The 14,745-nt window shown below is 47.6% G+C and overlaps 1 long non-coding RNA gene across 3 annotated transcripts in view; it reads right to left on the bottom strand.

Moving 5' to 3' along the window:
- LOC110599074 (uncharacterized) overlaps window positions 1-14,745 on the bottom strand; it is a 16,746-nt gene extending 2,001 nt beyond the window's left edge. Inside the window, exons 1-3 of one of the 3 annotated variants that reach the window (XR_002484994.3) lie at window positions 13,568-14,745; window positions 3,735-3,848; window positions 848-2,981 (exon numbers count right to left, since the gene is read on the bottom strand). This is a non-coding gene — a long non-coding RNA (uncharacterized LOC110599074). Of the gene's footprint in view, window positions 1-847; window positions 2,982-3,734; window positions 3,849-13,567 lie in introns of those variants that run through there. The other 2 variants (XR_002484993.3, XR_013429848.1) reach the window with 2 other exon arrangements.

Raw genomic sequence — 14,745 nt, 5'->3', positions numbered from 1 at the left:
ATATTAAAAAAAGATCCTTCTTTCTTTTTAAAAATAACAACTTTAATTACAGATTCAACAGGAACCAGCGGAAGTTAAGAAATTTAGGCAGGAATTTATCAGAGTTGAATCGACTCAAATAAAACTCTGCATGAAATAAGCACAGGAAAGTAAAGGGCTCATGCCCATACTTAGTGCCTTTGCAAGCACTTGATGTACTTAGGAAAAAGAACACATTTACCTTGGAGTGGATTTTGTTTTGGCATCTGAGACTTTTTTAAAAACTCTATTTTTAAATTCACATTATAACCTGACTTCATTTTGGATTGCTATTTTCGTATATTGTAGGTATGAGTCCAGCATAAAAATGCTAAAATGATGTTGACAGCTGTGTGAGTTCCCATCAGCTGTCATCCCCTCAGGCCACTGTGGTCTTATTCTTTCCTTATGTGCTTAAAAAAAAGAGCAGGATTCATCACAAGTGGCTCAGATGCCTCCTCCAATTGTTGCAGATGTTCAGACTGAACAGAGGGGGGTGGGTTGCAGGTGAGGAAGCCTGATGGGTGACCACCAGGCCTGCCCACTGCCTGTGAGTGGCTGCTGGGAGCACAGCTCACGGGCTGTCCCCTGGGAAAGCTGAGAGCAGTGCACATGGAACTGAAAAGCTACTCTGAATTAAAGTGAACAAATTAATTGCTAGATCTTAGGACTCTTATATTTTATTGACTTGCTTAAGCCAAGATCTTGAGATGCCTCATTTGTCACCTTGGGTTGAAATTAGACTCCTCTCCAACAAGTAAGTCAAGAGAACATGTCCTATTATGCCAGATTCGTGGGTCCCCAATAGACCTCCAGGAACCGAATCCGATGCAAGCACACAAGAGTCTTTATTGCAAGCTTGAGCCTGGACTCACAACCATTCCCGACACAGCGGTCCCAGGGAGTGAGTCCTGGTCCTTTGATCAGTGAGATTTTATAGGTTTGGGGGGATACTCTATGTGTCACAACATAACACAGCAAATCATTCCATACCTCGGGAAAGTCAAACAACATTGATTAGCACATTCAATGGCGGCAACAAGTTGGGTAGGGGTGATTGGTTAGTACAAATGGGGGATTTGTTTGCACTGATTGGTTTAGGCCACGAGGGGTGTACGTGCTAAACTACATGGTTTCCCAACATGTTATCAACCACCATAAACTACTTGGGGGTCATCTGGCATCCCAGGTATTTTCCCAGTCTCATGCTGATTGGAAGTTGCTAGGGGGGTTGCTATGGGTCCCCACCTAGCCTAACTGAGTCAGGGACACCTGGCACCTCAGACCTCTCCTGTTATTTACAGACAAATAACTCAGCAGGGTGGGTATGTGCTTAGGAGTGCTCTGTGGGTTTTTTTTTCAAGAATAAGGGTCACTCCCCCTTCCTTAGGACAGGCCTTGAGGTAGAAGCTGCTGTTATTTATTTATTTTTTAAAATGGAGTCACATGAGTTTCTCAGCCCAAAGTTGAGCCGAGGGGCTGGGGGAATGGGAGGTCTTTGAGTAGCGGTCTCTCCTGCTGTAGCCAACAGAGGAAGCCTGTTGTGCTGAGAGAGAAGCAGCAAGAAGGAGACGCAGAGTGGTGGCCCACACCTGTCATCCCAGTGGCTGGAGAGGCTGAGGCAGGAGGATCGAAAGTTCAAAGCCAGCCTCAGCACTTAGCAAAGCTCTTCGCAGCTCAGCAAGACCCTGTCTCTAAATAAAAGATAAAAAAGGGTGGGGATGTGTTTCAGTGGTTAAGTGCCCCTGGATTCAATCTCCTGTACCAAAAAATAAAATTAAATTTAAAAAAAAAGAAGAAGGAGGGAGACACAGGACAGAAAACCAGGAGGTGGCTACAGAAGTTGCTGAAATTGTTGGGCCAATGAGTGGGTATAAAAGTCCAATTGGTTCTGGGCATGGAGAGAAGAGGGTGGGTTGAGTTGAAGGGGAGAGGCGTGGGCAGTGGAGGAGACCTGGGACAACCATGGTGAGTGGGGCTAGGTATGTGCAGGGCCGGGTCATCCTGGTGTCGCTGCAACTAGGTCTGCTCCTCCCCAGACTCAGCACCCGAGTGCCACCTTGGAGCACACTTGCTCCCTCTCTTCCAGGAGACGGTTGCTTGGCTTTCAGGTAAAGTTTATAGATATGTATGTGTCTCTTGGTTCTTGGCTTGTAACTGCCCCCAGGCTGGCCCCTAGAGCTCAGATAGAAGGCCATAAGACCTCCTCTCTCTAGGGCTTCTCACCCCATACCCAGGAAGGGGTAGTGAGGAATCTTCCCAGGCCGGCCACGCCCGTGCAGTGAGGTCTCCATAAACCCCCAAGGAGAGGATTCAGAGCACATCCAGAGAGTTGACCATGGAAGTTTCCGGAGGGCGGTGCACCTGGAGAGGGCGTGGGAGCCCTGTGCCCTTCTCCCCACCTCACCCTGTGCAGTGCCTCATTGCTATCCTTTGCAATGTCCTTTATCCAGTGCCTCCCTGAGTTCTGTGAGCTGCCCAAGCAAATAACTGCACCCAAGAGGGGGTCACGGAACCCTGATGGACAGCTGGTCTGTCAGAAGCAGGGCAAGGCAGCCTGATTGGGCACCTGGTAGGGGCAGTTCTAGGGACTGAGCTCTCCACCTGTGGGGTCTGACGATGTCACCAGCTGGTGTCTAGTGACTTGCTTACTGCTGGAGAAATTCCCATGTCTTTTAGGGTCACAGAGGTATTAAGCCAAAACCTAAGAAATAGAAGAGATTGCAAGGTGGCATTTGGGCAGCGGGCATCTCACAGTTACTGTGAGAGATGACCTGGCCCTGGCCCTGGGTTTGTGAAACAGAGAGTGTTCAGAGAAGCAGGAGGCCGAGGTTTGGTGAGCCAATGAAAAGCCACGTTCCTTGCTCCATTCTGGCCAGGACCAGTCTTCACATTCCAAGCTCTTAACTGAGAGGTGGCCAAGTCCCCAGAGGGAGGTCCAAAAGCAATGTGGCTGATAAATCCTAAATAACAAAATAATATTAATAAAATAATAATAAACACAGGGAATGCCCAGACTTTTCAAGGGCTGTTGGCAGAGGGACTCAGTTGGCATTGACACCTGCCGTTCTGACATGCCATCTGCATGCCTCACTCCACCAGCTTAGAGACCTGGCCAGTCATGTGCTTTCCTGCTTGCCGTGGGTCCTCCGTGGCCACCCAGCGGTCATGCTCTTGGACCTGAGGAACTCAGCCTCAGAACCACTGTAGTGAGGAAGGCTGAGTAGGAGCCTCTGAAACCGCTCCCACCCCTGGGCCAAAACAGTGCACCCAAGCAATACGGCACCACTAAGACTAGCACCTCCCAGAGGGTCCGGGGGTGTCGTGTCCCCACTGCTTGCAGGTTCTGGTGCTAGAGTAGCACACGCTCACCAAGTGGCAGTGCCATTGCAGCTACCAAACAGCAGTATCACAACCTGCTGCAGCAAATTATTAAGGCTCAGGCAGAAGGACGGGGTGCTTGTGTTTCATAATACAGCTCAGTCCAGTGGCTGTTTTTGAACTTCATGTTGCCCCCTATTCTATTACAAAGAGAAATCCTGTGTGTTCATGTGGAACGGAGGGAATCTTCATTTACCGTTCTGCTCTAAGGCCTGGTGAACTTTTCTACCCTTGGGCGTAGCATACTAGGTGGACTTGTTCTGAAGGGCAGACTTGGAAACACACGGCATAAAGGAAGGGAATTCATGAGTACCTGAATCTGCACAGCTGCTCACCTGTCAGTCGCCCCTCTGGGAACCTGCTCTGCAGACACGCCTCCAACAGAATGAAAACACACAGGCACCTGGTTATTCATTGCTCAACAGGGAGCCTTGCAGGGGACCTAGGGACTAGAAGACAAGAGTGTTTTCATCTTGCATCTGTGTACTGAGTGAACCCTTCTGTCAGCCAAACGGTGCTCTTTCCCCCTCTTCCAGCCAGCTATACAGAACCCTCCATATGACCAGGGGTGTGAGTTGTGGGGCAGGACAGTGGGTAACCGTGTGGGTGATCCGGGGTTTGGACAACCTGTTCATTGACTGTTATTGTAAAATTGGAAACAACCTAAATGTCAATACACAGGGAAGCAGTTGAATAGCATCCACACCACGGAGTACTATACAGTTCCAAAAAAGAATGAGGAAGCACCCCATGAATGGGTATGGAGTGATTTCCAAGATATGTTTAGTGAAACAAAGCAAGGTGAAGAAAGTATAAAGTTCTACCCTTCAAGAAAAACGAGGGTAATATAAGAAAGCTCACGTGATCTGCTCATTTGTGACAAGAAATGTAAGACAAGTGAGCCTGAACACGTACAGGTGTTGGGTCGAACAGGGGACAAAGGTACCAGTGAGAATAGATAGTGGGGGCGGGAGGCATGTCCCCCCAGGGGAAGTGCTACCTATACTCATGCTTAGAGCCGGCTGATGCTCTTAGCCCAGCTGACACTTCACCCACCCCAAAGCAGACAGAACAGGGGAGGGGGCATCGCCAAGTTCCAAAAGCAGCCACTGGACTGAGCTGTATTAGGAACAAAGAGAAGCTCTAACCAAAGTGGTGGTGGGACGGTGTGTTCCATTGTTTGCTGTAAAGTGAAATACAAATAGAGGTGTGGGTCAGCAGCCCTCAATGGCCTGGGCGCATGTGATGACTGAGCAAATAGGGACATCTACTCAGAGTGACCCAAGGGTCTTTACTGGAGAGAGGAGGTACAGAAAGGAAGGGGGGGTGTTAGGATGAACTGTGTGGTGTTCAGTGGAAGGCCTCAGCACGAGCTCCTGGTTTCCGCCGTGTAGACAGCTGGACAGGGTGTGCAGGAGTGTTTACTATACGTTATGTCCACGCTTTTTCCACCAAAAGAGGCAAAGCCACTCCAGTGGCAATAAGCATACCCACTGGCCAGATTTTGGTTTTTAAATACTCTTATCTGAAAGAAGGAATCAGGGCCTACAGGATGTGGAAACAACAGGATGATCCTGGAGTGTCCTGTGGCACCTGAGGTAAATGTGTGTGTGTAAGAGAGTGGTGGGCACACTGGGAGCCCGGAGCCACCTGAGGCCTTCCGTGGCCACAGAGGGAGGAGCTGAGCACCATCATAAGCAGCCCTGAGTCCATACTTCAATGAACAAATAAGCAAATAAAAACAGAAATGAGAGAAGAAGGAGAGTTGGTCCCAATTAACAAGTGCAGAAGGAATGATGGAAATAGAAAACCACTGCTGGGCAACCCCCCGGGATAATCGTGAGGGACAAGAACCACTGATGGACGCTACAGTTAGTGCTGACTAGAAACAGCGTATCTGCACCGTCTGGACCTGTCTTGCCCAAGGACATTTATGCCCAAGGGGAAAACAGCAACACAGTGGGGAGAACTGGCAGCCACTACCTTCACCACGTGGTCAAGTCACCACCAGTAGTAAGTTGGCAGCAGGTGCCATCTCACAGGACACCCTGAGGAGCCCCATGTCACCATATCCTTACCAAAACTCCATTGAATAAGAAGACAGCCCTGACAGACCCTGAATGTGCAACCTCGTGCAGAATAACTCTTGGGTATCCACAAAACAACCAAGGCTAGGGAAGACAAAAACGTCTAAGATGCCCTCACAGAGCAGAGTAGATGAAGGAGAGGACAGCTCCGTGCTGTATCCTGGAGGAGTCAAAGCACATCAGCAGAAAAACTGAGATGTTCTAATGCAGATAGAGGCTCCCGAATAATACCGAATCAGTAGTATTGCCTGTTTGAGAGCTGCTCTATGGTTGCGTAAGATCACCTTCAGCAACAGCTGGAGGAAGGACCTGGAAGAGCTCTCCCCCCCCTTTTTTTTTTTTTAAACAATGAATATATTTTGAGCACCTCCCTCACCCCAGGCTTGTTCCAAATGCTGGGGTCTGGCCGTGTGTGAGGTCCCTGCTGCCCTGGGTTCACATAAAGTCATTGTCTTGGCCTATCACTGACCATTCCTAACACAGGAAGTGAGAATATTATCCTTTACAGATTGGGTTATTCCAGCTGGGGGTTTATAGGGGCACTCGGTTTCTAGCTCAAAGATTTCTTGAAAAATTTCTCAAAAGATAGATATGTTGACTACATTGCCAAACAGCTTTGGAATTTATATATTAATTTCCAAAATTGCACAGCTACTAAATCTTCTTGGCAGGGCATAATCTAATTGCAGCTTCATCTGCTTCCTCTGAACTGGAATCGTGTTGACAAGATGATGCGAGATAAGCCACACATGATCCAAATAGTACTTTACAAGTGACTACAGAAACGTAAAGACTGTTTCTTAGCCCGTGACTTGTATCTGAGTTCTGACTTCATTCCTACAGCTTAACCTGTGATTCTACGAATTACTGACCCGATTAAAAACAGGAATAACCCTAGTTAGTCCATGTGCTCAATTCACTTGTCCAAATGTGTCTGTCTCTCTCCCCTGGTGGGGAAACTGAGCTTGGGGCAGTCCTGGTGGGTCTGCTGTTTGTCTGAAACATGCAACACACTGGCTCTTCTCCGTGGGGCAGTGCAAATAGTTGAGAGCGTGGAACACACGGTGGAAGGGAGTGCAGTGGTGGGGACCCAGTGCTGTCATTCTAGGAGGGTGACCGAGGCCTGCCTTGTCTCTCCTCTCTGCTGGAATGGTGTGGCATCCGCAAGCCAGTCACTTAAAGGGAGCCGAGAGGAGAGAAAGAGAATCTGAAGAATGCAGTGTGAGTGTCCCAAGGGTTCCAGACTCTCCTTTACCTCTGAGAGGATGGACAGCCTGGTGAGTCACACGCAGAATCTGCCTAGCTTTCCAATTCCAGAGAAAGGCCTCCGCCGGAGGAGGAGGCCTGTGGGATCTCTTCCAGCGTCCATCACTGAAGGCCAGGCATGAAGTGTGCACCTGGGAATGCTGAGAGCACCACAGGGCTCAGCCTTTGCCCCTCAGTGTGCCATCACTGGGGGTGGGGGGTGGGACACACTCAGGGAACCAGGCTTCCCTGCTGTTCACCTCTATAGTTCAGACTGGACAGCTGGCCTCCTGCCTGGCAGGGCGGGGGAGGGGGGTGGGTGTGGGTAGAGCCTCCCTATTCAAGGGTCACACTTTCATCCGCCCCTAGGCCCAAACCACTGGGTTAGGGCGGGGCATGTGTATTCATCTGTAAAATAAAAAAGAATCCCCCAATGGATTCACATTCCTGTTTTCAACCTAACAACTAAGAATTCACTTAATGTACTAAAGAAATGGTAGTGGAGATCTACAGATCTACATGACAGCTCTGGTGTCCATTCAACAGAGTCTAAAGGAGACCCCTTGGGAATGCCTCTTGGTGAGAATCCAAGAAGCACCACTTTCTCCAGATAAATGTAGGATCCTCGTTATCCCCAGCAACTTGCCCTCTTGCTGTGTCCCCCAAAGTCCACATGTTGGGACCTGAATCCCTCACTGTGGCAGCTCTGGGAGAGGTGAGAGAGACCGGTGGGGCGACGGTCTGGGGAAGTGCCAGGTGGGCAGCCACTTTCTCTGGGAGTAGCTGCACCCTCTGCTCTCCTCCACAGGGGCCCACTTCACCTTCTGCTCTGCACCACAGCTGAGTCCGGCCCTTACCATTCTGGCTGCCTGGTCTTGGACTTCTCATTCTCCAGAGCCCAATTCTCATGAGCCCAATTAACCCCCTTTCTTTATAAATTAACCAGTCTTGGGTATTCTCTAAAGGGAAACAAAAATAGGCACACGTCCGCCCCAGCAATGATAAAGTCATTTGCACCAATATTCGGGGAGCACTTACACGTGCCAACTACAGTGCTCAGGTATTTAGAAGTATTATCTCATGTAACTTTCACAACAACCTGGCAGGGCAAGAGTTTTATTGACCCCATTTTAATGACAGGGTTGAACCCAGGTCTGAATGAGCCCTGGGCTCCTGATCCCTAGGCTATTGCTCAAGACAAGTGAGGTAAGAAGAGCTTCGAATGAGAAAGAGAGACCAAGGGCCTTCTTACAGCCTTGAATGATTAACCATTTGCCCTAAATGAAAAAGTGTTGTGTCCTTTTATTTGTACAATATACATAGTGCCCTACTGATCACCTTGACCATTTTTACGAGTGTGCTTCACCTGTGTTGAGATTGATCACAATGCTGTGCAGCCAGGTTCCCGAACTCTCTTCATCCCATGAAGCCGAACTCTGCACCTGTTAAACTCAGGCCCCCTCTCCGCCTGCCCTCCCCTTGCGGTGCTGTGAGTGGCACACCCCAGCCGCCTCGCGAGTTGCAGCTACCTCACTTCGCTCAGCATAGTACTCAAGGTCCATCCCTGCTGCAAAAGAGCATTTCCTTCCTCTTTAAGGCTGCATACTGTTCTGTTGTGTGCATGGATCCAGTCTTGTCTGTGTGTTCATCTGAGGATGAGCACTAGGATTGTTTCCAAGATATAGTGAATAACTCTGCTAAGAACAAATGGCTCTGTTCTTAACAACAAAAATCTCTAGGAAAAGAAGTTAAATGGGTTTGTAGGAAATCTTAGAAAAGGTTATGTGTCTGAGTATGAGTGTAGCTGTGTGTATACAAATATAAAAGATCCTGAAATGCTTAGATATTTGTGGTCTTTCCAACTCTCCTAAGCTAATCACTGCTGTCTTTATTCTTCCACAATTCTTTTAACTTCCTGCTCTAAGAATAGTTCACACACTGGCTTCACACACTGGCTTCAAGTTCATTTAGATCAACTTCTTCAGGACTGAAACTAGGTATCAGTCTTTTGTGTCTCTCCAAGCCTGCACCAGAGGCTGATCTCAAACAGATCACTGACCCCACTTTGAATAAGTAGTATTTAAAAGAAATCCTCATTATTTTCAGAAAACACTGGAAAATTGTCTTCCGTTTAAGAAGCATTTTATTAAGGAGACATAATTTGATTGTGGATTTAAATGATTAGCAAATTATATTTCAAAAGACATGAAGAAACCAATTATTTTTACCAATGTCTAATTAAGGGATTGTCTAACAAATTATCTTTCAAATAGAAATTAAATCTTGTGAAACACAGATCAATCGTTTATTAAAAACTAACTAGTTTAGCATGGTGATGCACCCCTGTAATCCCAGCAGCTTGGGAGGCTGAGGCAGGAGGACCCCAAGCGCAAAGCCAGCCTTAGGAATCTAGGCCTCTAAGCAACTTGGAGAGAGACCCTGTCTCAAAATAAAAAATAAAAAGGGTTTTGGTTGTGGCTCAGAGGTGAAGTATTCCTGGGATCAATTCCCAGTACAAAAAAAAAAAAAAAAAAAAAAACCTACTACGTGGGAAGCACTGCCCTAAGCATTTCAAACATATTGTATCATTTACAATACAAGATATAGGCTACACTGTTGCCTTTCCATCCATTACCTTAGAGTAACTGCACCATGACAGGGGAAAAATGATGGGCTAGGATGACCCTCTGCTGATGCACAGTGCACATATACTCTAGGTGTACTTGCAGCAGTGCAAAGAAACCTAGGCAGAAACTGGGAGCCCCCAGATGAGGTGCCAAATGAGGACGTAGTGTTCACAGGCATCTTCTGGTTGAGTTGCCTTTAAGAACATGGTCATGTCAGCAGCAGAGTCTCTGGATGCTTAATCTTTGCAATGTATAGAATGGCAATGGAAGGAGCAGGGTGCATTCAGTGGAAATGGGCAGATGCCTACATTTTCAGAGGGCAGGACTACAGGCCTAAAGCACTCAAGGACATCTATAACGCTCCTAGGTGTTTAGGAGGAGCGAGAGCTGGCGCTTGGTGTGGATGGGCGCTGGACCCTGGCACTTTCCTGTTGGTGTAATGGTACATCCTTTTAGGTAAACAAGGGTGTAGTCTAGTGAAACAGAACGGTCCCCGATCCTGCGGTCCTATTGGGACCTTTCCTGGAAATTGAAGCATCCTAGGCTAAGACACATTATAAGTATCTTTACTCAGCGCTGTCTGTGGTAATAAAAGTGTACATCAATTTACACATTTATCAATGGAAACAAATGACTCCACGGTAAGGCAATCTGTTCTACAGACTGTGCTATTAAAAGACTAAGCTGTATCTATACCAGCTGACCTGGTCAGATAGTCTAATGCACCATCAGGTGAACAAGGCACTCCCATTACATGAGCTAGAACTGCATGTGTAGACAACAGCAATAAGCTATATTTTTACAGGTGTGGATAAGGCTGGGGTGTGACATATCCCCCGGTAGTTAACACTGGCTACCTCAGGGGGAGTGGGAACTGGCACATGTAGGAGGAAGTTGTGTTTATGCCTTTGGGTGTATCATTGTCACAATAAGCACACACTGCTTCCACAGTAGAAAAGATTAACAGGGGAACACATGTTCTTCAAATGACTTTTTCACCAATAAAGATGGCTGATCTTACAGTTTTAACTTCACCTGCACCTTCAAGGTCAAGTCCTCAGGACAAGTGTCTTCCAGCTTTGGTTATACAAGGTGACAATTCCATCAGCCTTCTTTAGGGAACTTTGTTTCTTGTAGATGCCTGACAATATGCTGCAATAAGCCTATGTAACTCTGGGGCACAGCATCACCGTGACTCTTGCTGGCCTTGTGCACATTCTGGCTCCTTATCAGTGTTGTGTGGGTCTGCTGCAGGTGTGTACTGTGTTCATTCATTTGACACCCTCACTCTGCAGGTGAGTGTTTTCCAGGTGTGGCCTTATGGGACAAGTGGGCAGGTTTCTGCTCTGGCAAGCTCCCTCCTAGTCTTCTCCTGGCCTCTTGACCGTCCAGATATGACCAGCAGGATGAGTGACAAGTGCTCATAAAATTGTTGGGAGGCCTGGAGGGACAGGACCCAGAGTGGGTTCCCCAGGAATGGCTCTCAGGACAAGACTGAACAGTCTCACTAGGGCTCCCACCTGAGGAGGCTGCCCTGGAACTGGTGACTTGAAGACACACCCGTACCTTTGATCCAGAAGTCAGGACACTCGGGCCACTGTTTGCTTCTGGTGTTACAGCTTCTGTTGAACCTGCACCAGTTAATTGCTCTTGGTATCCAGGAAGCTGATAAGTGAGCACTGGAATGTTGCTAAGAAAAACCTCATGTCTCTGTGCAGGAAAATTGCTGGGAGGGATAGAACAATGGCCTCCAGAGCATTCTAATTCCAAATCTCACACAAGTGTATCTCATCGTTGGACCTATTTCATGAACAAGATCCCAGATACAAAGCAGTTGACCTCTGCAATACAGGAGGCATCCCCAGAGGAAGCCGAAAGGGCTGACTTATTTTACTTAATGAGATATATAGATACATATGGTAATTGAACCAGGGGTGTCATGTCCCCAGTCCTTTTTATATTTTATTTAGAGACAGGATCTTGCTGAGCTTCTAAGGTCCTTGCTGAGGTGCCAAGGCTGGCTTTGGGCTTGTGATTCTACTGTGTCTGCCTCTTGAGCTGCTGGGAGTTAATGCAATATACAATAGTTGCAGTTGAAAAGTCTCTTCATTTCTGTCTTACATGATGGAATTCATCCACACTATGATCCAGGACATCAAGTGCCAAGCATGAAGTTTTAGTTTTCAGCTCAGAGCTCCTTGCTCTGAACTCTAGCCAGAACATCCAGTCACTTATGCAACATTTCTCATGAATGTTGCTAGCTTACATCTAGTTAGCCTCCCCATCTTCCCTCTGCTGCATCCATTATCAGAATCTTGTCCTGTGGATGATGCCATCATCTGCCCACTTGCACAAGCCAGAGGAAGGGAAGGGAGCCCTACCATCTCACTTTCCCTTCCCCCCTATATCTAATCAATAACTGATTGGTCATTGATTCCACCATTGAAAGATCTCCCAAATCCACCCAAATGTTTATCCATCTCCACTGTATCTGCCTTAGTGCCAGCCACCAATTTCTCCAACACTGTCCTCTTCTAAACTACAGCAGCGATGCCAACAGCTCTCTTACGCTAATCTGATCTCCACATGGTAGCCAAGAGACCTTTCAAAGATTGCTCATATGACTCCATTGTGTAAACCCTACCACGGTTTCCTATTTTCTAATGATAAAGACACAAATTTTTAATATGGCTTCCGATCCTCTGCTGAGCTCGACTTTTCAGCCTTAACTCCCGGTATTCCTTCCTCACCTTATTCCCAGGGCCCACAGGACTTTGTTCAGTGACTCAAAACAAGCCTTCCTAGGTCCAGTGCGGTCCTCATACAGGTTCCTTTGCCTGGGATGTCCACGAATCCTTCAGAACACATTTCCTGTCACTTTCCAAAGGTGATATCTCTAAACCTCTGCTCATTTCCCCCTGAACATTTTCTTGCCACCCTAGACTTCTGTTCCTAATGTTCACAATTCAAATAAAATAACTGTGGGGTTGGTATTCCATTTTTTCAGCCTTGAACATAGGCATTTAAGGGAAAGAACCTTGTCTTATCACTAGTCACCAGAAGCTTCCAGGTGCCAAGTACACAGCAAAAATTTAAGATTCAACACAATAATAAGGTAACAGTGCTGGACCAGGCATACCCCAAGTCCTTCATGTGTGGTGACTCATTTAATCCTTGTAAACCTAGGATGTAGGCATTGTGATTATCCTCATTTTACAACATGAAACAGGTACAGAGAGGTGAAGCAAGCTGCCAAGATCACACAGGGGAAGTAGGACTTGGACTCAGTAGTTCAGTCCCAAGTTACTTTTACCAACATACTTTGCAACTGCCTTAATATTTATTGGAAGTACGTACCTTGAAAGGAATTACTCAGAGAATTGTTCATGAATTCATAATTACAGAGCACTTCTATGGTAAAACTTGTTTAACTATAGGGAAGAAGATGGGTATATACTGATACCACTATACTAGAAATTTTTTCTTAAAATGTAGCCAAACCCATAAAAGATAATCTACCCAAAAGTGAATACTGTTAGTGACTTGAATAATTTTAAATAAATCAAGGATTTCATACCTTTTAGACTCATGAAAATTAGCTAGAGAAATAAGCTCAAAAGCATATAAATGTCTATGTATATATACTTCAATGATATGTATGTGTGTGTGTGTGTGTGTGTGTGTGTATATATATATATATATATATATATGAATATATTTTGAGACCTGTGTTGCATTAATCAATCTGAAAAGAGCAAAGAGAATGAACATTAGCTCCCTGTCACATGTTAAACAATAGATGTCAATCACATTTAAAACTATTGCCTTGATCATTGGGGTGTCATTTTATGGTGGCTTTGGGAACAACAAAAACGAACAGAATGTAACATTGGGCAACTTTCCCCTACGGTTTAGTTCTGTTAGTAACAGAGTTTTCATTTCCGTATTTGACAAAAGTTATAAAGTTGTTCTGAGTGGAGTGTGATGGTGTTTGTAAAGTTCTTTGCACTTCTAGAAGAAAGGTATTAATATTACCAAAGCACAAACCATTTAAACAGTGCACTATTTGATGAGAGGTAGATAATTCAGGAGGACTCCTGTCTCATTATTCCTGCAAAGCCCTAAAATAGTAATGGGGGTTAATTCCAAGATGTTTCCTGTTAGAATATGAGTTACGTAAATTCTTATAGACCTTGAGACTATACCTACATGATCTTTGGAGCAATAATGAGAAGAGAAAAAGTTGAATCCAATGGTAAATGACTTCAATGAGCAGAGATGTAGCCTGCAAACTGGAACCCATCCAATTCAGGATTCCCATTAAGCCCGGTGGTGAACCGGCAGCCATAGTCCCACAAGGGCGTGACCGGACATCTTCCTATGCTGTCCTGCAGTTTGTGCCCAGGATTCCAAAAGGCTTCCTGGTAAGAGGGGTGTATTCAGCCGTGGAGGGCCGGTCTTATCGGGGCTAGCCTGCCCGTGGGAAGGTTCTCAGGCCGGCAAAGTGGGAGTTGGTGAGGACTGTCGGGGTGGCTGGTGCACAGCTAAATACATGGGAAATCTTCCTTGGGCTGACAGTCAACCGGCACCTTAGGAAACAAATCACAAGCCTCCCTTTAATAAGTGTACGATTTCAAAATAAATCTTGTGAATAATCTGACATAGAGGCGAATTTGGCACGTTTTTCGAACTGCTTAAGCGCCCCTCCGGGGCTTCCGCGGCCGAAGCCCACCCTGGGCGGGTAGTCCTCTGTGAGCGCCAGCAGATGGCCGGAGGGCTCCGGGCGCTGGGCTCGGCCACCTGGGCGCCAGTTCCGTCCACCGGGCTTCCAGGGTCTGGGCTGCCCCTGCACCAGAGTGGCCTCAACACGTCCTTCTATCCTGGTGGCTCCTGAATTTAGGTCCACGCGGAGTGGAAAGCACAGCGACGCTCCCCCCAGCACGTCCCTGTCTGTCCCCGAGTGCCAGGCCACCGGCTTTGCTGCGGGATTTCCTCTCCGGGCCCCGCGTGCTGCAGCGACCCCGTGACGCAGACGGGTTCTTTGCAGCACGTGGACGTGGCGGCCGTCTAGGTTCCCTCCACCACGGGTCACAGCCAAGAGAAGTGGTTTCCTCCCACCCTAGCGGGCCGGTCGGTCCCCCAGCGCACGTCCGCTCGTAGCGCGGGGTGCTGCGGCCGCGGGGACCAAGGGGACCCGACCCGGAGGTGCGCCGGGCTGAGCGCGGCCCGGCCACACGCCGAGGAGGCCGCGGCGATTCTGCACACACCTCCCTCACGGCGCAGACCCAACGCTGCCACGGGCCACAGTGGGCGTCGGCGAATTCCACTCCCCAGCGGCCCGGGCAGACACATCTCCCGGCGGCCCCGATCCTTCCCCACCCCGGCCA

This window comes from Ictidomys tridecemlineatus, chromosome 13 (assembly GCF_052094955.1).
Source record: "Ictidomys tridecemlineatus isolate mIctTri1 chromosome 13, mIctTri1.hap1, whole genome shotgun sequence".
Lineage (NCBI taxonomy): Eukaryota > Metazoa > Chordata > Mammalia > Rodentia > Sciuridae > Ictidomys > Ictidomys tridecemlineatus.
This window is presented reverse-complemented; position numbering and strand designations above follow the sequence as displayed.